At 47.5% G+C, this 27,116-nt stretch overlaps 1 pseudogene; it reads right to left on the bottom strand.

The window, feature by feature from the left end:
• Positions 1-9,182: 9,182 nt before the first annotated feature.
• Positions 9,183-27,116, bottom strand: part of LOC124022134 — an 87,556-nt pseudogene continuing 69,622 nt past the window's right edge.

Here is a 27,116-nt window from a genome sequence, read left to right as displayed (position 1 = left end):
GATCATCCTGTCTGGGTTGGCGCCCCCCCTTGGGTTGTGCCGTGGCGGAGATCTTTGTGGGCTATACTCGGCATAGTCTCAGGATGGTAAGTTGGTGGTTGAAGATATCCCTCTAGTGGTGTGGGGGCTGTGCTTTGGCAAAGTGGGTGGGGTTATATCCTTCCTGTTTGGTCCTGTCCGGGGGTGTCCTCGGATGGGGCCACAGTGTCTCCTGACCCCTCCTGTCTCAGCCTCCAGTATTTATGCTGCAGTAGTTTGTGTCGGGGGGCTAGGGTCAGTTTGTTATATGTGGAGTATTTCTCCCGTCCTATTCGGTGTCCCGTGTGAATTTAAGTTTGCTCTCTCTTATTCTCTTTCTCTCTTTCTTTCTCTCGGAGCTCTAACTTCATTGGAATATGTACAACTACAACAAAAAATTGTTGAGCAAGAGCAGTGGCAGCCAGGAAAGTGGTGGGGAAATAATTGTGACATCTTGTGGTGTTAATGTGAATTACAGGTGGAGGGAGCTAGTTACCCCCTAGTACCCTAAACAATATTTCGTTGTATTAAATCATTATGGTCTATAAATTGCGCATGTGGGCTCTGACGTACTTAGAATGAAATACAAATGAAACAAACAACAACTTATTAGTGCCTTGTAATTTAATTTCAGAATTCTTAGAAACAGGAGGCCAGTCTGTGGCTTCATGCTCTTTGGAGAGCAAACCAGTGGTGGAGAACATCCTCACTTTCAGAGCCACTGAGGATGATAAACACCCTTTAGGCCCCTCCATCCAGGCTGGGCAGAGATGCAGAGTTTATTTTATATAGGAAGGCCCAAAGGCTTTTAGGTAAAACAACCCAATCAAAACAGAAAGCTCCTTGACCATGGGAATATGCCAGGTCTATTGGGCCAAAATCAATTATGTCCGATTGTACATATAATATAACAAACATGAAAATGTTTAAGAGGTCGGAGTTTGTTTATAAATACTTAGATAACTTTGTAATTCTAGCATTTAAGTACACCATCATGCTTTCACGATAGGTGTCTTTTCAGATTCCACTATGATTCTTTAGTTGTGGACACTACATCACCACACTCCCTCTCTTTAGTAGTGGACACTACATCACCACACTCCCTCTCTTTAGTAGTGGACACTACATCCCCACACTCCCTCTCTTCTTTAGTTGTGGACACTACATCACCACACTCCCTCTCTTCTTTAGTTGTGGACACTACATCACCACACTCCCTCTCTTCTTTAGTTGTGGACACTACATCACCACACTCCCTCTCTTCTTTAGTAGTGGACACTACATCACCACACTCCCTCTCTTGCTCTTGGTCCTCATCTTTGTAAGTCACTTTGATTTATCACCTGTGTGTTTCATCATTTTCTTTATAATAATATTTTGTTAACTCCATGACAGCTAAAGCAAGGGGCTATAGTAGTACAGTAGCAGACTACAGATGCATGTTGGGCCGGGCACGCCCTCGTTACTGGAGCGAAATTGGAGGGTTGAGAAGGCCGACGCTCCGGCCTTTGGGAATCTCACTCTGGGCTTCAGCCTTTGGGAATCTCACTCTGGGCTCCAGCCTTTGGGAATCTCACTCTGGGCTCCAGCCTTTGGGAATCTCACTCTGGGCTCCAGCCTTTGGGAATCTCACTCTGGGCTCCAGCCTTTGGGAATCTCACTCTGGGCTCCAGCCTTTGGGAATCTCACTCTGGGCTCCAGCCTTTGGGAATCTCACTCTGGGCTCCAGCCTTTGGGAATCTCACTCTGGGCTCCAGCCTTTGGGAATCTCACTCTGGGCCCCAGCCTTTGGGAATCTCACTCTGGGCTCCAGCCTTTGGGAATCTCACTCTGGGCTCCAGCCTTTGGGAATCTCACTCTGTGTGTTTTACACTTCCTGCTGTCTATTAAATATGAACTACTTCCTTATTGACTTCAGATCTGTGCTGCTGAACGGTTTTTGTCCTTCTTGCCATTCTGCCCCTTGATTCATAGTGCAGTATAACATGCTTTTGTCATCTGTTTTGCCTTGGTGTCTTAACCAATGGCGTAACCAAGAGAAAGTGGAGGGAGAGAGAAGGAGAGTCAGAGATTCACTAACATGTGTAACCAAGAGAAAGTGGAGGGAGAGAGAAGGAGATTCACTAACATGTGTAACCAAGAGAAAGTGGAGGGAGAGAGAAGGAGAGTCAGAGATTCACTAACATGTGTAACCAAGAGAAAGTGGAGGGAGAGAGAAGGAGATTCACTAACATGTGTAACCAAGAGAAAGTGGAGGGAGAGAGAAGGAGAGTCAGAGATTCACTAACTGACACTGTGCAGTAAATCACCTGCTGTGTCCCAACATGTAGAATTGTCAAGACAATTTATACAAAAACAGGGGGGCCAATATTCGTTGGTCAGAGGCGACAGGACGGACACCCGCTGCTCATCACAGTTGTCCTGCGACTCACAGCGGTCCGTCTTTAACAGACAACATGACTCAGATATTAATACATCACTTTATTAGTTCACAAAACGGGGGTTTTCAAATAGTTACAAAACAGGATCAACTTTACTGAACATCTAGAACTGTACAAAAAACACAAAACAAAAAAAAGCAACACAGAGTAAATCTACGTTCCAAATGGCACCCTATTCCCTACATAGTGCACTACTTCTGATCAGAGCTCTATAGGGAATAGGGTGCCAGAGCTCTATAACACCCTATTCCCTACATAGTGCACTACTTCTGATAAGAGCCCTACATAGGGAATAGGGTTCCAGAGCTCTATAACACCCTATTCCCTACAGAGTGCACTACTTCTGATCAGAGCCCTACATAGGGAATAGGGTGCCAGAGCTCTATAACACCCTATTCCCTACATAGTGCACTACTTCTGATCAGAGCCCTACATAGGGAATAGGGTGCCAGGGCTCTATAACACCCTATTCCCTACATAGTGCACTACTTCTGATCAGAGCCCTACATAGGGAATAGGGTGCCAGGGCTCTATAACACCCTATTCCCTACATAGTGCACTACTTCTGATCAGAGCCCTACATAGGGAATAGGGTGCCAGGGCTCTATAACACCCTATTCCCTACATAGTGCACTACTTCTGATCAGAGCCCTACATAGGGAATAGGGTGCCAGGGCTCTATAACACCCTATTCCCTACATAGTGCACTACTTCTGATCAGAGCCCTACATAGGGAACAGGGTGCCATTTCAGATGCAGACTAAATCATCCAGTGACCGAAGACAAAGTGTCAAAACAAACAGAGGATTGAAAGAAGAAAGAAAAACAACAGATTTTAAATCATGTCTGAAAAATAACTAGAAAAAAACAAGTTGATTTGTTGAGGGTCAAACCAGGTGGTCCAATCTGACCCTACAGCTGTTTGGAGTCTAACCAGGGGGTCCAATCTGACCCTACAGCTGTTTGGAGTCAAACCAGGGTGTCTAATCTGACCCTACAGCTGTTTGGGGTCAAACCAGGGGGTCCAATCTGACCCTACAGCTGTTTGGGGTCAAACCAGGGGGTCCAATCTGACCCTACAGCTGTTTGGGGTCAAACCAGGGGGTCCAATCTGACCCTACAGCTGTTTGGGGTCAAACCAGGGGGTCCAATCTGACCCTACAGCTGTTTGGAGTCTAACCAGGGGGTCCAATCTGACCCTACAGCTGTTTGGGGTCTAACCAGGGGGTCCAATCTGACCCTACAGCTGTTTGGAGTCTAACCAGGGGGTCTAATCTGACCCTACAGCTGTTTGGAGTCAAACCAGGGGGTCCAATCTGAACCTACAGCTGTTTGGGGTCAAACCAGGGGTCTAATCTGACCCTACAGCTGTTTGGAGTCAAACCAGGGGGTCTAATCTGACCCTACAGCTGTAGAGATAGAGAGAGAGAGAGAGACAGAGAGAGAGAGAGAGAGAGACAGAGAGAGAGACCGAGAGGGAGAGAGAGAGAGAGACAGACCGAGAGGGAGAGAGAGAGAGAGACAGACCGAGAGGGAGAGAGAGAGACAGACAGACCGAGAGAGAGAGACAGACAGACCGAGAGAGAGAGACAGACAGACCGAGAGGGGGAGAGAGAGACAGACCGAGAGGGGGAGAGAGAGACAGACAGACCGAGAGGGGGAGAGAGAGACAGACAGACCGAGAGGGGAGAGAGAGACAGACAGACCGAGAGGGGGAGAGAGAGACAGACAGACCGAGAGGGGGAGAGAGAGACAGACAGACCGAGAGGGGAGAGAGAGACAGACAGACCGAGAGGGGGAGAGAGAGACAGACAGACCGAGAGGGGGAGAGAGAGACAGACAGACCGAGAGGGGGAGAGAGAGACAGACAGACCGAGAGGGGAGAGAGAGACAGACAGACCGAGAGGGGAGAGAGAGACAGACAGACCGAGAGGGGAGAGAGAGACAGACAGACCGAGAGGGAGAGAGAGAGACAGACAGACCGAGAGGGAGAGAGAGAGACAGACAGACCGAGAGGGAGAGAGAGAGACAGACAGACCGAGAGGGGAGAGAGAGACAGACAGACCGAGAGGGAGAGAGAGAGACAGACAGACCGAGAGGGGGAGAGAGAGACAGACAGACCGAGAGGGGGAGAGAGAGACAGACAGACCGAGAGGGGGAGAGAGAGACAGACAGACCGAGAGGGGAGAGAGAGACAGACAGACCGAGAGGGGGAGAGAGAGACAGACAGACCGAGAGGGAGAGAGAGAGACAGACAGACCGAGAGGGAGAGAGAGAGACAGACAGACCGAGAGGGAGAGTGAGAGACAGACAGACCGAGAGGGAGAGAGAGAGACCGACAGACCGAGAGGGAGAGAGAGAGACAGACAGACCGAGAGGGAGAGAGAGAGACAGACAGACCGAGAGGGAGAGAGAGAGACAGACAGACCGAGAGGGAGAGAGAGAGACAGACAGACCGAGAGGGAGAGAGAGAGACAGACAGACCGAGAGGGAGAGAGAGAGACAGACAGACCGAGAGGGAGAGAGAGAGAGACAGACAGAGAGACAGACAGACCGAGAGGGAGAGAGGGAGACAGACAGAGACAGACAGACCGAGAGGGAGAGAGAGAGACAGACCGAGAGGGAGAGCGAGAGAGAGACAGACAGACCGAGAGGGAGAGAGAGAGAGAGAGAGAGACAGACCGAGAGGGAGAGAGAGAGAGAGAGAGAGACAGACCGAGAGGGAGAGAGAGAGAGAGACAGACCGAGAGGGAGGGAGAGAGACAGACAGACCGAGAGGGAGAGAGAGAGACAGACAGACCGAGAGGGAGAGAGACAGAGAGGGAGAGACAGACAGACCGAGAGGGAGAGAGGGAGACAGACAGAGACAGACAGACTGAGAGCGAGAGAGAGACAGACAGACCGAGAGGGAGAGAGAGAGAGAGAGAGAGACAGACCGAGAGGGAGAGAGAGAGAGAGAGAGAGACAGACCGAGAGGGAGAGAGAGAGAGAGAGAGAGACAGACAGACCGAGAGGGAGAGAGAGAGAGAGAGAGACAGACAGACCGAGAGGGAGAGAGAGAGAGAGAGAGACAGACAGACCGAGAGGGAGAGAGAGAGACAGACAGACCGAGAGGGAGAGAGAGAGACAGACAGACCGAGAGGGAGAGAGAGAGACAGACAGACCGAGAGGGAGAGAGAGAGACAGACAGACCGAGAGGGAGAGAGAGAGACAGACAGACCGAGAGGGAGAGAGAGAGACAGACAGACCGAGAAGGAGAGAGAGAGAGACAGACAGACCGAGAGGGAGAGAGAGAGACAGACAGACCGAGAGGGAAAAAGAGAGACAGACAGACCGAGAGGGAGGGAGAGAGACAGACTGACCGAGAGGGAGGGAGAGAGACAGACAGACCGAGAGGGAAAAAGAGAGACAGACAGACCGAGAGGGAGGGAGAGAGACAGACTGACCGAGAGGGAGGGAGAGAGACAGACAGACCGAGAGGGAGGGAGAGAGACAGACAGACCGAGAGGGAGAGAGAGAGACAGACAGACCGAGAGGGAGGGAGAGAGACAGACAGACCGAGAGGGAGGGAGAGAGACAGACAGACCGAGAGGGAGGGAGAGAGACAGACAGACCGAGAGGGAGGGAGAGAGACAGACAGACCGAGAGGGAGGGAGAGAGACAGACAGACCGAGAGGGAGAGAGACAGACAGACAGAGAGACAGAGAGACAGAGAGAGAGGGAGACAGACAGACAGACCGAGAGGGAGAGAGAGACAGACAGACAGACAGAGAGGGAGAGAGACAGACAGACCGAGAGGGAGAGAGAGAGAGAGAGACAGACCGAGAGAGAGAGAGACAGACCGAGAGGGAGAGACAGACAGACCGAGAGGGAGAGGAGAGACAGACAGACAGAGAGGGAGAGAGACAGAGAGAGAGGGAGACAGACAGACAGCGAGATATAGTGAACTATATAGGGTTCCATCTAGAACACAAGCAGAGTTCGTAACATAACATCCCTATACAGGCAGTAGTATATACTGAGGGTCCAGAGTAGACCTATATACCTATACAGGCAGTAGTATATACTGAGGGTCCAGAGTAGGCCTATATACCTATACAGGCAGTAGTATATACTGAGGGTCCAGAGTAGACCTATATACCTATACAGGCAGTAGTATATACTGAGGGTCCAGAGTAGACCTATATACCTATACAGGCAGTAGTATATACTGAGGGTCCAGAGTAGACCTATATACCTATACAGGCAGTAGTATATACTGAGGGTCCAGAGTAGACCTGTATACCTATACAGGCAGTAGTATATACTGAGGGTCCAGAGTAGGCCTATATACCTATACAGGCAGTAGTATATACTGAGGGTCCAGAGTAGGCCTATATACCTATACAGGCAGTAGTATATACTGAGGGTCCAGAGTAGGCCTATATACCTATACAGGCAGTAGTATATACTGAGGGTCCAGAGTAGGCCTATATACCTATACAGGCAGTAGTATATACTGAGGGTCCAGAGTAGGCCGATATACTGTATACCAGGGTATTTCAAAATACCCACGGTATGATTTTCCATATCGTAAAATGTTTAAAATAATAAAAATAATAATAATTTGAAATAGTGTCTTTGTGTGCACTTCTGGTAGTACCGTACACCCCAGTATGGTACAGGAACAGCATGGAAGTGTGGGTAGCGCCCAACCCCAGCCCAGAGGTTTCCCTGGTTAGGATATGTCAGGAGAAACCCCTGGCCAGAGGTTTCCCTGGTTAGGACATGTCAGGAGAAACCCCTGGCCAGAGGTTTCCCTGGTTAGGTTATGTCAGGAGAAACCCCAGCCCAGAGGTTTCCCTGGTTAGGTCATGTCAGGAGAAACCCCAGCCCAGAGGTTTCCCTGGTTAGGACATGTCAGGAGAAACCCCTGGCCAGAGGTTTCCCTGGTTAGGACATGTCAGGAGAAACCCCAGCCCAGAGGTTTCCCTGGTTAGGTTATGTCAGGAGAAACCCCTGGCCACGTACATGTTGTATACACTGTCATAAATACCTTCATTTCAATCCCACAACCACTGTGTTCTGCTAGGAAAGCTACAGACCTCAACAACCCCCCCTAGTGGACGCAGACGATCACTGCAGTCCAAATGTCACCAGGAGCGAGCCATGAATAACAATTCATTTCTATTCATTTCAATACATTCATTCTAATTCCACGTTGGGAAACCTCCGCAAAATACAAAACATACCTGCAAATTCTGACCTCGCGTCATTTCCTACTGAATGAAGTCTCCCAACAGAAACCATGAATAAAAGGTCTGTAGTCTCAGCAGCCTCTCCCAGTGGGGTCGACAGACTACTTTAAAACAAATCCAGAATAAATAAAAGCGTCCTTCTTCATCTCCTTCATTTCACACAGTGCAAATCAGATTTATCAGCAGGCTTAACGTGTTGTGTCAGGGAGAGTCTTCATTAAAGCGCCAACAGGTATGATGCATTATAGCGCATCTATAGGAGCCCTTATAATGCATTATAGCATCTATAGGAGCCCTTATAATGTATTATAGTGCATCTATAGGAGCCCTTATAATGCATCTATAGGAGCCCTTATACTGCATTATAGTGCATCTATAGGAGCCCTTATAATGCATTATAGCATCTATAGGAGCCCTTATAATGCAGTATAGCGCATCTATAGGAGCCCTTATAATGCATTATAGTGCATCTATAGGAGCCCTTATAATGCATTATAGCGCATCTATAGGAGCCCTTATAATGCATTATAGTGCATCTATAGGAGCCCTTATAATGTATTGTAGTGCATCTATATGAGCCCTTATAATGCATTATAGTGCATCTATAGGAGCCCTTATGATGCATTATAGCGCATCTATAGGAGCCCTTATAATGCATTATAGTGCATCTATAGGAGCCCTTATAATGCATTATAGCGCATCTATAGGAGCCCTTATAATGCATTATAGCGCATCTATAGGAGCCCTTATAATGCATTATAGCGCATCTATAGGAGCCCTTATAATGTATTATAGCGCATCTATAGGAGCCCTTATAATGTATTATAGCGCATCTATCGGAGCCCTTATAATGCATTATAGCGCATCTATAGGAGCCCTTATAATGCATTATAGCGCATCTATAGGAGCCCTTATAATGCATTATGGCGCATCTATAGGAGCCCTTATAATGCTTTGTAAACTCATGACGTCATAATGGCTTTCGATAAGGCCACTTATCAACAGACTCAAAATGGATGTCAGAAACGAGTCAGAATCATTATAAAACCACAGAAAGACAAGTCTTATAAAGCATTATAGCCTTGTTGAGAGACAGAGAGAGACAGAGACAGAGACAAGAGAGACAGAGAGAGAGAGAAGAGACAGAGAGACAGAGACAGAGACAGAGACAGAGACAGAGAGAGAGAGAGAGAGACAGAGAGGGAGAGAGAGAGAGAGAGCGAGAGAGAGAGAGAGAGAGAGACAGAGAGAGAAAGAGACAGAGAGAGAGAGGGCGAGAGAGAGAGAGGGCGAGAGAGAGAGAGGGCGAGAGAGAGAGAGAGAGAGAGAGGGCGAGAGAGAGAGGACGAGAGAGAGAGAGAGAGAGAGAGAGAGAGAGAGAGAGAGAGAGAGAGAGAGAGAGAGAGAGAGAGAGAGAGAGAGAGAGAGAGAAGAGAGAGAGAGAGAGAGGCGAGAGAGAGAGAGAGTGAGAGAGAGAGAGAGAGAGAGAGGGCGAGAGAGAGAGAGAGAGAGAGAGAGAGAGAGAGGGCGAGAGAGAGAGAGAGAGCGAGAGAGAGAGGGCAAGAGAGAGAGGGCGAGAGAGCGAGAGCGAGAGGCTGTAGTTGTTATGCTGTTATGGTGAAAGTCAGACGGACTGTTTTGGCATCGGTGATTGACAAGGACCCCTGACCTCTAACCCCGGGAGTATCAGAATGCATAGATTGGGGGGTCTCACAGGTAACTAGGCAACAGGTGACCAGTGTAGTCTCTCGGTCGTGTGTGTGTGTGTGTGTGTGTGTGTGTGTGTGTGTGTGTGTGTGTGTGTGTGTGTGTGTGTGTGTGTGTGTGTGTGTGTGTGTGTGTGTGTGTGTGTGTGTGTGTGTGTGTGGTAGTAATGATAGTAGGATGTGCTCATGTCTGAGCCAGTTGCATCTCCTCCAGTCCGTGTTTCCCCAGGTGGTAGCGAGCCAAGTCCTTCCTGGTCACCAGACCTACAACCTATAGAGAGTAGAGACAGGTTATATCTACAACCTATAGAGAGTAGAGACAGGTTATATCTACAACCTATAGAGAGTAGAGACAGGTTATAACTACAACCTATAGAGAGAAGAGACAGGTTATAACTACAACCTATAGAGAGTAGAGACAGGTTATAACTACAACCTATAGAGAGTAGAGACAGGTTATAACTACAACCTATAGAGAGAAGAGACAGGTTATAACTACAACCTATAGAGAGTAGAGACAGGTTATAACTACAACCTATAGAGAGTAGAGACAGGTTATAACTACAACCTATAGAGAGAAGAGACAGGTTATAACTACAACCTATAGAGAGTAGAGACAGGTTATACCTACAACCTATAGAGAGAAGAGACAGGTTATAACTACAACCTATAGAGAGTAGAGACAGGTTATAACTACAACCTATAGAGAGAAGAGACAGGTTATATCTACAACCTATAGAGAGTAGAGACAGGTTATAACTACAACCTATAGAGAGTAGAGACAGGTTATACCTACAACCTATAGAGAGTAGAGACAGGTTATAACTACAACCTATAGAGAGTAGAGACAGGTTATAACTACAACCTATAGAGAGTAGAGACAGGTTATAACTACAACCTATAGAGAGTAGAGACAGGTTATAACTACAACCTATAGAGAGTAGAGACAGGTTATAACTACAACCTATAGAGAGAAGAGACAGGTTATAACTACAACCTATAGAGAGAAGAGACAGGTTATAACTACAACCTATAGAGAGTAGAGACAGGTTATAACTACAACCTATAGAGAGTAGAGACAGGTTATAACTACAACCTATAGAGAGAAGAGACAGGTTATAACTACAACCTATAGAGAGTAGAGACAGGTTATAACTACAACCTATAGAGAGTAGAGACAGGTTATAACTACAACCTATAGAGAGTAGAGACAGGTTATAACTACAACCTATAGAGAGAAGAGACAGGTTATAACTACAACCTATAGAGAGAAGAGACAGGTTATAACTACAACCTATAGAGAGTAAAGACAGGTTATAACTACAACCTATAGAGAGTAGAGACAGGTTATAACTACAACCTATAGAGAGTAGAGACAGGTTATACCAGACCTACAACCTATAGAGAGTAGAGACAGGTTATAACTACAACCTATAGAGAGTAGAGACAGGTTATAACTACAACCTATAGAGAGAAGAGACAGGTTATAACTACAACCTATAGAGAGAAGAGACAGGTTATAACTACAACCTATAGAGAGTAGAGACAGGTTATAACTATTATCATTAGAGAACAGGGACTGGTCCCAGGTGGTTTAAGGACACTATATAGGGAATACTACATTATCATTAGAGAACAGGGACTGGTCCCAGGTGGTTTAAGGACACTATATAGGGAATACTACATTAACAGGGACTGGTCCCAGAGAACAGGGGACTGGTCCCAGGTGGTTTAAGGACACTATATAGGGAATACTACATTATCACTAGAGAACAGGGACTGGTCCCAGGTGGTTTAAGGACACTATATAGGGAATACTACATTATCATTAGAGAACAGGGACTGGTCCCAGGTGGTTTAAGGACACTATATAGGGAATACTACATTATCATTAGAGAACAGGGACTGGTCCCAGGTGGTTTAAGGACACTATATAGGGAATAATACATTATCATTAGAGAACAGGGACTGGTCCCAGGTGGTTTAAGGACACTATATAGGGAATACTACATTATCATCATCATTAGAGAACAGGGACTGGTCCCAGGTGGTTTAAGGACACTATATAGGGAATACTACATTGTCATTAGAGAACAGGGACTGGTCCCAGGTGGTTTAAGGACACTATATAGGGAATACTACATTATCATTAGAGAACAGGGACTGGTCCCAGGTGGTTTAAGGACACTATATAGGGAATACTACATTATCATTAGAGAACAGGGACTGGTCCCAGGTGGTTTAAGGACACTATATAGGGAATACTACATTATCATTAGAGAACAGGGACTGGTCCCAGGTGGTTTAAGGACACTATATAGGGAATAATACATCATCATTAGAGAACAGGGCCTGGTCCCAGGTGGTTTAAGGACACTATATAGGGAATACTACATTATCATTAGAGAACAGGGACTGGTCCCAGGTGGTTTAAGGACACTATATAGGGAATACTACATTATCATTAGAGAACAGGGACTGGTCCCAGGTGGTTTAAGGACACTATATAGGGAATAATACATTATCATTAGAGAACAGGGACTGGTCCCAGGTGGTTTAAGGACACTATATAGGGAATAATACATTATCATTATCATTAGAGAACAGGGACTGGTCCCAGGTGGTTTAAGGACACTATATAGGGAATAATACATTATCATTATCATTAGAGAACAGGGACTGGTCCCAGGTGGTTTATGGACACTATATAGGGAATAATACATTATCATTAGAGAACAGGGACTGGTCCCAGGTGGTTTAAGGACACTATATAGGGAATAGGACATCATTTGTAGAAAAATTTATTCTGAACAAAATATTGAATATATGCTAATAACACATAGAACATCTATATAGTTGAACCTAAACACACCAGCTCATATATATACATATATTATCACACAGTACCGTAGGGGTACACACCAGCTCATATATATACATATATTATCACACAGTACCGTAGGGGTACACACCAGCTCATATATATACATATATTATCACACAGTACCGTAGGGGTACACACCAGCTCATATATATACATATATTATCACACAGTACCGTAGGGGTACACACCAGCTCATATATATACATATATTATCACACAGTACCGTAGGGGTACACACCAGCTCATATATATACATATATTATCACACAGTACCGTAGGGGTACACACCAGCTCATATATATACATATATTATCACACACACGCAGTACCGTAGGGGTACACACACACACAGTACTGTAGGTGTACACACACACACAGTACTGTAGGTGTACACACACACACAGTACTGTAGGTGTACACACACACACAGTACTGTAGGTGTACACACACACAGTACTGTAGGTGTACACACACACAGTACTGTAGGTGTACACACACACAGTACTGTAGGTGTACACACACACAGTACTGTAGGTGTACACACACACAGTACTGTAGGTGTACACACACACAGTACTGTAGGTACACACACACACACACACACACACACACACACACACACACACACACACACACACACACACACACACACACACACACACACACACACACACACACACACACACACACACACACACACACACACACACAGTACTGTAGGGGTACACACACACACACAGTACTGTAGGTGTACACACACACACACACTCACAGTACCATAGGGGTACACACACACACACACACTCACAGTACCATAGGGGTACACACACACACACACACACACACAGTACTGTAGGGGTACACACACACACAGTACTGTAGGTGTACACACACACACAGTAACTCACCCTGTTCTCGCTGTCCACTACCACCAGGTGCCTGAGACCCAGAGCTCTGAACAACTTAAACACACGAGGAAGAGACGTCTCCTGTAGGGGGAGAGAGAGAGAGAGAGAGAGAGAGGAGAGAGAGAGAGAGAGACAGAGACAGAGACAGAGAGACAGAGACAGAGAGACAGAGACAGAGAGAGACAGAGACAGAGACAGAGAGAGAGAGAGAGAGAGAGAGAGAGAGAGAGAGAGAGAGAGAGAGAGAGAGTGAGAGGGGATGTGTACTCTGCGTGTGTGTGGTCCCTGTAAGGTCCCTCAGTGAATTACAAACACAGATTCAACCATAAAGACCAGGGAGGTTTTCCACTGCCTCACAAAGGGCTCCTATTGGTCGACAAGGTTGCTAGGTTACTTTCTAAATGTGTTACCCCACAACCCCTAGATGGGTCAACGTTTAAAAAGCAGACATTGAATATCCCTTTGAACATGGTGAAGTTATTAATCACACTTTGAATGGTGTATCAATACACCCAGAAACTACAAAGATACAGGCGTCCTTTCTAACTCAGTTGCCAGAGAGGAAGGAAACCACTCAGTGATGTCACCATGAGGCCAATGGTGGCTTTAAAACAGTTACAGAGTTTAATGGCTGTGACAGGAGAAAACATTGTAGTTTTCACTTTGTATTTATGGGATATTGTGTGTAACAACAAAATGTGGAATTCACCAAGGAGTCCTTTCTGAAGGCACAGTATATACCTGTGGTACGGTGTAGGGTGTAGGGTTCATGAACTCTGTCAGGTCCATCATGCACTCCCTCTCATCCTGGGAGACGTGGATACTCTGGATGGGGGGGAAGCGGGGGTAGGCATCCCTAAAGTCCTTCAGCTGTAGCTTCCTCTGGGTCAACCTGGACCGAGCCAGCTCTACAAACACCTGGACAGAGACAGAGGAGAGAGAGAGAGACCGAGAGAGAGAGACGAGAGAGAGAGACGAGAGAGAGAGACGAGAAAGAGAGAGACAGAGAGAGACAGAGAGAGAGATGAGAGAGAGAGAGAGAGAGAGAGAGAGAGAGAGAGAGAGAGAGAGAGAGAGAGAGAGAGACGAGAGAGGAAAGAGAGAGACAGAGACCGGGGGGAAGAGAATGTGAGAGAGAGATTAATACAGAGAGACAGGACAGACAGAGACAGGACAGACACCTACAGCTTCTCTCACCTTGTGTTTGAGCAGAACAATGAGCTGAGAACGAAGGATGAGTCCACAGATCTTCCCCAGCTGAGGAGAGGATGAAGGGATGAGTGAAAGAGAAGACAGAAAGCAGGAATGAATGAAAGAAGGAGGAGTCATAGACTGCTCAGAGATAATCAACTTTCTCAGCCAATTAGAAGTCAAGCTCAACTATAAGAAATTAATGGCCTGTGGGCGGAGCTTTCCATACATCATCGCCAGCGGCGACCGGCACGACGACAGGGAAGCCGTTGTGATTGGTGGAGGTGTTGCTAAGGACGTCCACGATGGTGCCAACCTTTTCTATACGGTTAAAACAGGTGACTGGGGCACCCATCACCTCCCTGAGACAGAGGAAGGATGGAGGGAGGGCCAGATGGAGAGAGAGAGGGGGAGAGATTTAGAGAGAGAGGGGGAGAGATTTAGAGAGAGAGGGCCATATGGAGAGAGAGATGGAGGGAGAGATTTAGAGAGAGAGGGGGAGAGATTTAGAGAGAGAGGGGAGAGATTTAGAGAGAGGGGGAGAGATTTAAAGAGAGAGGGGGAGATTTAGAGAGAGAGGGGGAGATTTAGAGGGGGAGATTTAGAGAGAGAAGGGAGATTTAGAGAGAGAAGGGGAGATTTAGAGAGAGAGGGGGAGATTTAGAGAGAGAAGGGGAGATTTAGAGAGAGAGGGGAGATTTAGAGAGAGAGGGGAGATTTAGAGAGAGAAGGGGAGATTTAGAGAGAGAAGGGGAGATTTAGAGAGAGAGGGGGAGATTTAGAGAGAGAGGGGAGATTTAGAGAGAGAAGGGGAGATTTAGAGAGAGAGGGGAGATTTAGAGAGAGAGAAAAGGAGAGTAGTGAGGTCAGAGGGTCAACTGGTAGTTAAGCCAATGGGAAACGGGCTCATCGGCCAGTAAGCCAATAGGAGAAGGGCTTACTCAGCAGTCGGCCAATGAGAGTGGCTTACCTAGCTGTTAACCAGTGGGAGGTGGCAGGGGCCTCCAAGTGCAGGAAGGGAACACTCTGCAGCTTGATGTGGATGTCATACAGACCCTGAGGAACAACCAGATGGATTACTACACAGACTGAACCTCAGAACAACCAGATGGATTACTACACAGACTGATCCTCAGAACGACCAGATGGATTACTACACAGACTGATCCTCAGAACAACCAGATGGATTACTACACAGACTGATCCTCAGAACAACCAGATGGATTACTACACAGACTGAACCTCAGAACGACCCTGAGGAACAACCAGATGGATTACTACACAGACTGAACCTCAGAACGACCAGATGGATTACTACACAGACTGAACCTCAGAACAACCAGATGGATTACTACACAGACTGAACCTCAGAACAACCAGATGGATTACTACACAGACTGAACCTCAGAACAACCAGATGGATTACTACACAGACTGAACCTCAGAACGACCCTGAGGAACAACCAGATGGATTACTACACAGACTGAACCTCAGAACAACCAGATGGATTACTACACAGACTGAACCTCAGAACGACCCTGAGGAACAACCAGATGGATTACTACACAGACTGAACCTCAGAGAACAACCAGATGGATTACTACACAGACTGAACCTCAGAACGACCCTGAGGAACAACCAGATGGATTACTACACAGACGGATTACTACACAGACTGAACCTCAGAACGACCAGATGGATTACTACACAGACTGAACCTCAGAACAACCAGATGGATTACTACACAGACTGAACCTCAGAACGACCAGATGGATTACTACACAGACTGAACCTCAGAACAACCCTGAGGAACAACCAGATGGATTACTACACAGACTGAACCTCAGAACGACCAGATGGATTACTACACAGACTGATCCTCAGAACAACCAGATGGATTACTACACAGACTGATCCTCAGAACAACCAGATGGATTACTACACAGACTGAACCTCAGAACAACCAGATGGATCACTACACAGACTGATCCTCAGAACAACCAGATGGATCACTACACAGACTGAACCTCAGAACGACCCTGAGGAACAACCAGATGGATTACTACACAGACTGATCCTCAGAACAACCAGATGGATCACTACACAGACTGAACCTCAGAACGACCCTGAGGAACAACCAGATGGATTACTACACAGACTGATCCTCAGAACAACCAGATGGATTACTACACAGACTGAACCTCAGAACAACAAACATTCAACTGAGACTTCCGTTGCCACGAGCAACACCACAGATACTGAGATGCAACACTTCACTCTCACACAGTCTCAGTGCGCAGGGCACTCTCACACAGTCTCAGTGCGCAGGGCACTGTCACACAGTCTCCCACAGTCTCAGTGGGCAGGGCAGTCTCCCACAGTCTCCCACAGTCTCAGTGGGCAGGGCACTGTCACACACTCTCACACAGTCTCAGTGGGCAGGGCACTGTCACACACTCACACAGTCTCAGTGGGCAGGGCAGTCTCACACAGTCTCACACAGTCTCAGTGGGCAGGGCACTGTCACACACTCTCACAGTCTCCCAGTCTCCCACAGTCTCCCACAGTCTCAGTGGGCAGGGCAGTCTCACACAGTCTCAGTGGGAAGGGCACTCTCACACAGTCTAACGCAGTCTCAGTGGGCAGGGCACTGTCACACAGTCTCAGTGGGCAGGGCACTGTCACACAGTCTCAGTGGGCAGGGCACTGTCACAGTCTCAGTGGGCAGGGCACTGTCACAGTCTCAGTGGGCAGGGCACTGTCACACACTCTCACACAGTCTCAGTGGGCAGGGCACTGTCCCACAGTCTCACAGTCTCGGTGGGCAGGGCACTGTCCCACAGTCTCACACAGTCTCCCACAGTCTCAGTGGGCAGGGCACTGTCCCACAGTCTCCCACAGTCTCAGTGGGCAGGGCACTCTCCCAGTCTCCCACAGTCTCCCACAGTCTCAGTGCGTGTGCATGGAGAGCTTCAGGCTGCTACTACGTGGTAGCTACGTCACCAAGACAACGGAGGAGTTTGGCCCCACCCTTCAACCCTCTTCATTGTTAGGATTGGTAGCTACGTCACCAAGACAACGGAGGAGTTGGGCCCCACCCTTCAACCCTCTTCATTGATAGGATTGGTAGCTACGTCACCAAGACAACGGAGGAGTTTGGCCCCACCCTTCAACTCTCTTCATTGACAGGATTGGTAGCTACGTCACCAAGACAACGGAGGAGTTTGGCCCCACCCTTCAACCCTCTTCATTGATAGGATTGGTAGCTGCGTCACCAAGACAACGGAGGAGTTTGGCCCCACCCTTCAACCCTCTTCATTGATAGGATTGGTAGCTACGTCACCAAGACAACGGAGGAGTTGGGCAGGGCACTGTCACACACTGAACCTCACACCAGATGGATTCCCACAGCCCCACCCTTCAACCCTCTTCATTGATAGGATTGGTAGCTACGTCACCAAGACAACGGAGGAGTTTGGCCCCACCCTTCAACCCTCTTCATTGATAGGATTGGTAGCTACGTCACCAAGACAACGGAGGAGTTTGGCCCCACCCTTCAACCCTCTTCATTGATAGGATTGGTAGCTACGTCACCAAGACAACGGAGGAGTTTGGCCCCACCCTTCAACTCTCTTCATTGACAGGATTGGTAGCTACGTCACCAAGACAACGGAGGAGTTGGGCCCCACCCTTCAACCCTCTTCATTGATAGGATTGGTAGCTACGTCACCAAGACAACGGAGGAGTTTGGCCCCACCCTTCAACCCTCTTCATTGATAGGATTGGTAGCTACGTTACACAAGACAACGGAGGAGTTTGGCCCCACCCTTCAACCCTCTTCATTGTTAGGATTGGTAGCTACGTCACCAAGACAACGGAGGAGTTTGGCCCCACCCTTCAACCCTCTTCATTGATAGGATTGGTAGCTACGTCACCAAGACAACGGATGAGTTTGGCCCCACCCTTCAACCCTCTTCATTGATAGGATTGGTAGCTACGTCACCAAGACAACGGAGGAGTTTGGCCCCACCCTTCAACCCTCTTCATTGATAGGATTGGTAGCTACGTCACCAAGACAACGGAGGAGTTTGGCCCCACCCTTCAACCCTCTTCATTGATAGGATTGGTAGCTACGTCACCAAGACAACGGAGGAGTTTGGCCCCACCCTTCAACCCTCTTCATTGATAGGATTGGTAGCTACGTCACCAAGACAACGGAGGAGTTTGGCCCCACCCTTCAACCCTCTTCATTGTTAGGATTGGTAGCTACGTCACCAAGACAACGGAGGAGTTTGGCCCCACCCTTCAACCCTCTTCATTGATAGGATTGGTAGCTACGTCACCAAGACAACGGATGAGTTTGGCCCCACCCTTCAACCCTCTTCATTGATAGGATTGGTAGCTACATCACCAAGACAACGGAGGAGTTTGGCCCCACCCTTCAACCCTCTTCATTGATAGGATTGGTAGCTACGTCACCAAGACAACGGAGGAGTTTGGCCCCACCCTTCAACCCTCTTCATTGATAGGATTGGTAGCTACGTCACCAAGACAACGGAGGAGTTTGGCCCCACCCTTGGGTTGACAGGATATTGCCATTAACGTAAATCCACAGTCGCTACATCCATTCTGGGATTTATAGACCAATAATAAATACTTATTGATTGTTCTAGAAAATAACTTACATCATGAGCTGATATTAATTGAACTGTTGTAACCCCATTCAGAACCAAAGGATAAGCTACAGTCGTGTAATATCTGTAAACATAAACATTGTACATTTTTAAAATTTTTATTTTACCTTTATTTAACCAGGCAAGTCAGTTAAGAACAAATTCTTATTTTCAATGACGGCCTGGGAACAGTGGGTTAACTGCCTGTTCAGGGGCAGAACGACAGCTTAGTACCTTGTCAGCTCGGGGGTTTGAACTTGCAACCTTCCGGTTACTAGTCCAACGCTCTAACCACTAGGCTACCTGCCACCTCTACACTCTAACCACTAGGCTACCTACCTCCTCTACACTCTAACCACTAGGCTACCTGCCACCTCTACACTCTAACCACTAGGCTACCTACCTCCTCTACACTCTAACCACTAGGCTACCCTGCCACCTCTACACTCTAACCACTAGGCTACCCTGCCACCTCTACACTCTAACCACTAGGCTACCTGCCGCCTCTACACTCTAACCACTAGGCTACCCTGCCACCTCTACACTCTAACCACTAGGCTACCTGCCGCCTCTACACTCTAACCACTAGACTACCCTGCCACCTCTACACTCTAACCACTAGGCTACCTGCCACCTCTACACTCTAACCACTAGGCTACCCTGCCACCTCTACACTCTAACCACTAGGCTACCTGCCACCTCTACACTCTAACCACTAGGCTACCCTGCCACCTCTACACTCTAACCACTAGGCTACCTGCCGCCTCTACACTCTAACCACTAGGCTACCCTGCCGCCCCCATCCTCTACATATGGTTCAAACGATCATGTTGATATCTGTGGAGGGTCACTCCTTGCATCGACAGTTGCGTCTATGAGTTTAACAGTGGTAACATGTCTTCAAGCCAAGACAGTGACGGGGGAGCCTTGTTTTTGGTCCACTACGGATGGCCTCATTAAGTCAGTATAGTATACATTATATGTGCCTCAGACTCACCTCCACAAAGTAGTCCCCTACGACCTTGGCCGTCAGCAGCACCAACATGATGGGGAGACCGTATGTCACGTTTCCTGTTGCTTCCACCATGATGACTGTTAAACTGAGAGTCATCCTCACGATGCCCCCTAGAGGAGAGGACGAGACATTACATTACTTATTTTTAATACAGAATGTACAGTTGTGGCCAAAAGTTTTGAGAATGACACAAATATTAATTTTCGCAAAGTCTTCTGCCTCAGTTTGTATGATGGCAATTTGCATATACTCCAGAATGTGATGAAGAGTCACCAGATGAATTGCAATTAATTGCAAAGTCCCTCTTTGCCATGCAAATGAACTGAATCCACCCCCCAAAAAAACATTTCCACTGGATTTCAGCCCTGCCACAAAAGGACCAGCTGACATCATGTCAGTGATTCTCTCGTTAACACAGGTGTGAGTGTTGACGAGGACAAGGCTGGAGATCACTCCGTCATGCTGATTGAGTTCGAATAACAGACTGGAAGCTTCAAAAGAAGGGTGGTGCTTGGAATCATTGTTCTGCCTCTGTCAACCATGGTTACCTGCAAGGAAACAAGTGCTGTCATCATTGCTTTGCACAAAAAGGGCTTCACAGGCAAGGATATTGCTGCCAGTAAGATTGCACCTAAATCAAGCATTTTTCGATTGTTGTGAAGAAGGCTTCAGGGAGCCCAAGAAAGTCCAGCAAGCACCAGGACCGTCTCCTAAAGTGGCAGCAGGCAGGTGTGAGTGCATCTGCAAGCACAGTGAGGCTAAGTCTTTTGGAGGATGGCCTGGTGTCAAGAAGGGCAGCAAAGAAGCCACTTCTCTCCAGGAAAAACATCAGGGACAGACTGATATTCTGCAAAAGGTACAGGGATTGGACTGCTGAGGACTGGGGTAAAGTCATTTTCTCTGATGAATCCCTTTTCTGAAAAAACTTGTCCAGAGAAGACAAGGTGAGCGCTACCATCAGTCCTGTGTCATGCCAACAGTAAAGCATCCTGAGACCATTCATGTGTGGGGTTGCTTCTCTGAGGAGAAGACAAGGTGAGCGCTACCATCAGTCCTGTGTCATGCCAACAGTAAAGCATCCTGAGACCATTCATGTGTGGGGTTGCTTCTCTGAGGAGAAGACAAGGTGAGCGCTACCATCAGTCCTGTGTCATGCCAACCGTAAAGCATCCTGAGACCATTCATGTGTGGGGTTGCTTCTCAGCCAAGGGAGACAAACAAAAACAGACAAATTCTGACAAACTCCAAGCATTGATGATGCAAGAATGGGCTGCCATCAGTCAGGATGTGGCCCAGAAGGTAATTGACAGCATACCATCAGTCAGGATGTGGCCCAGAAGTTAATTGACAGCATGCCATCAGTCAGGATGTGGCCCAGAAGGTAATTGACAGCATGCCATCAGTCAGGATGTGGCCCAGAAGGTAATTGACAGCATGCCATCAGTCAGGATGTGGCCCAGAAGTTAATTGACAGCATGCCATCAGTCAGGATGTGGCCCAGAAGTTAATTGACAGCATGCCATCAGTCAGGATGTGGCCCAGAAGGTAATTGACAACATGCCATCAGTCAGGATGTGGCCCAGAAGGTAATTGACAGCATGCCATCAGTCAGGATGTGGCCCAGAAGGTAATTGACAGCATGCCATCAGTCAGGATGTGGCCCAGAAGTTAATTGACAGCATGCCATCAGTCAGGATGTGGCCCAGAAGGTAATTGACAGCATGCCATCAGTCAGGATGTGGCCCAGAAGGTAATTGACAGCATGCCATCAGTCAGGATGTGGCCCAGAAGGTAATTGACAGCATGCCATCAGTCAGGATGAGGCCCAGAAGGTAATTGACAGCATGCCATCAGTCAGGATGTGGCCCAGAAGGTAATTGACAGCATGCCATCAGTCAGGATGTGGCCCAGAAGTTAATTGACTGCATGCCATCAGTCAGGATGTGGCCCAGAAGTTAATTGACAGCATGCCATCAGTCAGGATGTGGCCCAGAAGGTAATTGACAACATGCCATCAGTCAGGATGTGGCCCAGAAGGTAATTGACAACATGCCATCAGTCAGGATGTGGCCCAGAAGGTAATTGACAGCATGCCATCAGTCAGGATGTGGCCCAGAAGTTAATTGACAGCATGCCATCAGTCAGGATGTGGCCCAGAAGGTAATTGACAGCATGCCATCAGTCAGGATGTGGCCCAGAAGGTAATTGACAGCATGCCATCAGTCAGGATGTGGCCCAGAAGTTAATTGACAGCATGCCATCAGTCAGGATGTGGCCCAGAAGGTAATTGACAGCATGCCATCAGTCAGGATGTGGCCCAGAAGGTAATTGACAGCATGCCATCAGTCAGGATGTGGCCCAGAAGGTAATTGACAGCATGCCATCAGTCAGGATGTGGTCCAGAAGGTAATTGACAGCATGCCATCAGTCAGGATGTGGCCCAGAAGGTAATTGACAGCATGCCATCAGTCAGGATGTGGCCCAGAAGGTATTGCATTATTACATTAAAATGCATTAAGATAAATTTACATTTACATTTAAGTCATTTAGCAGACGCTCTTATCCAGAGCGACTTATACTATCAGGTAAACAGTCAGTGTGACATCTCTACACCAGAGGAATGACACTATCAGGTAAACAGTCAGTGTGACATCTCTACACCAGAGGAAGGACCCCAGGAATGACACTATCAGGTAAACAGTCAGTGTGACATCTCTACACCAGAGGAAGGACCCCAGGAATGACACTATCAGGTAAACAGTCAGTGTGACATCTCTACACCAGAGGAAGGACCCCAGGAATGACACTATCAGGTAAACAGTCAGTGTGACATCTCTACACCAGAGGAAGGACCCCAGGAATGACACTATCAGGTAAACAGTCAGAGTGACATCTCTACACCAGAGGAAGGACCCCAGGAATGACACTATCAGGTAAACAGTCAGAGTGACATCTCTACACCAGAGGAAGGACCCCAGGAATGACACTCACCCAGTTGTGCTGCAGCTCCCATTAAAGCATACTTCCCTGGAACGGCCCAAACCTGAGAAAGAGAGCGACACACAGACATTATTGACACCAATCTGGCCAGTGTACGATGCAATGTCTGTGTTTGTCAAAGCAGCTGTTGAAGAGGCCCCCACCAAGCATTCACAGAGCGCACTATGGGGTTCAGACCAGAGAGCACTACGGGGTTCAGACCAGAGAGCACTACGGGGTTCAGACCAGAGAGCACTACGGGGTTCAGACCAGAGAGCACTACGGGGTTCAGACCAGAGAGCACCACGGGGTTCAGACCAGAGAGCACTACAGAGAGCACTACGGGGTTCAGACCAGAGAGCACTACAGAGAGCACTACTGGGTTCAGACCAGAGAGCACTACTGGGTTTAGACCAGAGAGCACTACTGGGTTCAGACCAGAGAGCACTACTGGGTTCAGACCAGAGAGCACTACTGGGTTCAGACCAAAGAGCACTACTGGGTTTAGACCAGAGAGCACTACTGGGTTCAGACCAGAAAGCACTACTGGGTTCAGACCAGAGAGCACTACTGGGTTCAGACCAGAGAGCACTACTGGGTTCAGACCAGAGAGCACTACTGGGTTCAGACCAGAGAGCACTACTGGGTTCAGACCAGAGAGCACTACTGGGTTCAGACCAGAGAGCACTACGGGGTTCAGACCAGAGAGCATTACAGAGAGCACTACGGGGTTCAGACCAGAGAGCACTACGGGGTTCAGACCAGAGAGCACTACTGGGTTCAGACCAGAGAGCACTACTGGGTTCAGACCAGAGAGCACTACTGGGTTCAGACCAGAGAGCACTACTGGGTTCAGACCAGAGAGCACTACGGGGTTCACACCAGAGAGCACTACGGGGTTCAGACCAGAGAGCACTACGGGGTTCAGACCAGAGAGCACTACAGAGAGCACTACGGGGTTCAGACCAGAGAGCACCACGGGGCTCAGACCAGAGAGCACCACGGGGTTCAGACCAGAGAGCACTACAGAGAGCACTACAGGGTTCAGACCAGAGAGCACTACGGAGTTCAGACCAGAGAGCACTACGGGGTTCAGACCAGAGAACACTACAGAGAGCACTACGGGGTTCAGACCAGAGAGCACCACGGGGTTCAGACCAGAGAGCACTACGGGGTTCAGACCAGAGAGCACTACGGGGTTCAGACCAGAGAGCACTACGGGGTTCAGACCAGAGAGCACTACGGGGTTCAGACCAGAGAGCACTACGGGGTTCAGACCAGAGAGCACTACGGGGTTCAGACCAGAGAGCACTACGGGGTTCAGACCAGAGAGCACTACGGGGTTCAGACCAGAGAGCACTACGGGGTTCAGACCAGAGAGCACTACGGGGTTCAGACCAGAGAGCACTACGGGGTTCAGACCATAGTAATGTGTACTACTGTATTGGGATCAACCTATCATTTTGTTGGGATTAATTGACTGGGAGATTTGAGCGTGCCATACAAAGAATCTTAACAGTGTGTCACAACTGGGAGAATTATGTATATAACCCCCATAATGATGTCCATATACCACCACAATGATGTCCATATACCCCCACAATGATGTCCATATACCCCCACAATGATGTCCATATACCCCCACAATGATGTCCATATAACCCCCATAATGATGGCCATATAACCCCCATAATGATGGCCATATAACCCCCATATAACCCCCATAATGATGACCATATAACCCCCATAATGATGGCCATATAACCCCCATAATGATGACCATATAACCCCCATAATGATGTCCATATAACCCCCAAAATGATGGCCATATATCACCACGATGACCATATAACCCCCATAACGATGGCCATATAACCCCCATAATGATGGCCATATAACCCCATATAACCCCCATAATGATGGCCATATAACCCCCATATAACCCCCATAATGATGGCCATATAACCCCCATAATGATGACCATATAACCCCCATAATAATGACCATATAACCCCCATAATAATGACCATATAACCCCCATAATGATGGCCATATAACCCCCATAATGAGGGCCATATAACCCCCATAATGATGTCCATATAACCCCCATAATGATGTCATATAACCCCCATAATGATGGCCATATAACCCCCATAATGATGACCATATAACCCCCATATAACCCCCATAATGATAACCATATAACCCCCATAATGATGACCATATAACCCCCATAATGATGGCGATATAACCCCCATAATGATGGCCATATAACCCCCATAATGATGACCATATAACCCCCATAATGATGACCATATAACCCCCATATAACCCCCATAATGAGGGCCATATAACCCCCATATAACCCCCATAATGATGGCCATATAACCCCCATAAAACCCCCATAATGATGGCCATATAACCCCCATAAGGATGGTCATATAACCCCCATATAACCCCCATAAAACCCCCATAATGATGGCCATATAACCCCCATATAACCCCCATAATGATGTCCATATAACCCCCATATAACCCCCATAATGATGGCCATATAACCCCCATAAAACCCTCATAATGATGGCAATATAACCCCCATAATGATGACCATATAACCCCCATAATGATGGCCATGTAACCCCCATATAACCCCCATAATGATGACCATATAACCCCCATAATGATGGTCATATAACCCCCATAATGATGTCCATATAACCCCCATATAACCCCCATAATGATGACCATATAACCCCCATATAACCCCCATAATGATGGCCATATAACCCCCATATAACCCCCATAATGATGTCCATATAACCCCCATAATGATGGCCATATAACCCCATAATGATGGCCATATAACCCCCATAATGATGACCATATAACCCCCATAATGATGACCATATAACCCCCATATAACCCCCATAATGATGTCCATATAACCCCCATAATGAGGGCCATATAACCCCATAATGATGGCCATATAACCCCCATAATGATGGCCATATAACCCCCATGATGGCCATATAACCCCCATAATGAGGGCCATATAACCCCCATATAACCCCCATAATGATGTCCATATAACCCCCATATAACCCCCATAATGATGTCCATATAACCCCCCATATAACCCCCATAATGATGGCCATATAACCCCCATAATGATGGCCATATAACCCCCATAATGATGGCCATATAACCCCCATAATGATGGCCATATAACCCCCATATAACCCCCATAATGATGGCCATATAACCCCCATATAACCCCCATAATTATGGCCATATAACCCCCATAATGATGACCATATAACCCCCATAATAATGAACATATAACCCCCATAATGATGGCCATATAACCCCCATAATGATGTCATATAACCCCCATAATGATGTCCATATAACCCCATAATGATGTCATATAACCCCCATAATGATGGCCATATAACCCCCATAATGATGGCCATATAACCCCCATATAACCCCCATAATGATAACCATATAACCCCCATAATGATGACCATATAACCCCCATAATGATGGCCATATAACCCCCATAATGATGGCCATATAACCCCCATAATGATGGCCATATAACCCCCATAATGATGACCATTTAACCCCCATATAACCCCCATAATGATGGCCATATAACCCCCATATAACCCCCATAATGATGGCCATATAACCCCCATATAACCCCCATAATGATGGCCATATAACCCCCATAAAACCCCCATAATGATGGCCATATAACCCCCATATAACCCCCATAAGGATGGTCATATAACCCCATATAACCCCCATAAAACCCCCATATAACCCCCATAATGATGGTCATATAACCCCCATATAACCCCCATAATGATGGCCATATAACCCCCATAATGATGTCCATATAACCCCCATATAACCCCCATAATGATGGCCATATAACCCCCATAAAACCCCCATAATGATGGCCATATAACCCCCATAATGATGACCATATAACCCCCATAATGATGGCCATGTAACCCCCATAACGATGGCCATATAACCCCCATAATGATGGCCA

Source organism: Oncorhynchus gorbuscha, unplaced genomic scaffold, assembly GCF_021184085.1.
Source record: "Oncorhynchus gorbuscha isolate QuinsamMale2020 ecotype Even-year unplaced genomic scaffold, OgorEven_v1.0 Un_scaffold_1304, whole genome shotgun sequence".
Classification (NCBI taxonomy): Eukaryota; Metazoa; Chordata; class Actinopteri; order Salmoniformes; family Salmonidae; genus Oncorhynchus; species Oncorhynchus gorbuscha.
The sequence above is the reverse complement of the archived record's forward strand: the minus strand, read 5'-3'. Positions and strand labels throughout refer to the sequence as shown.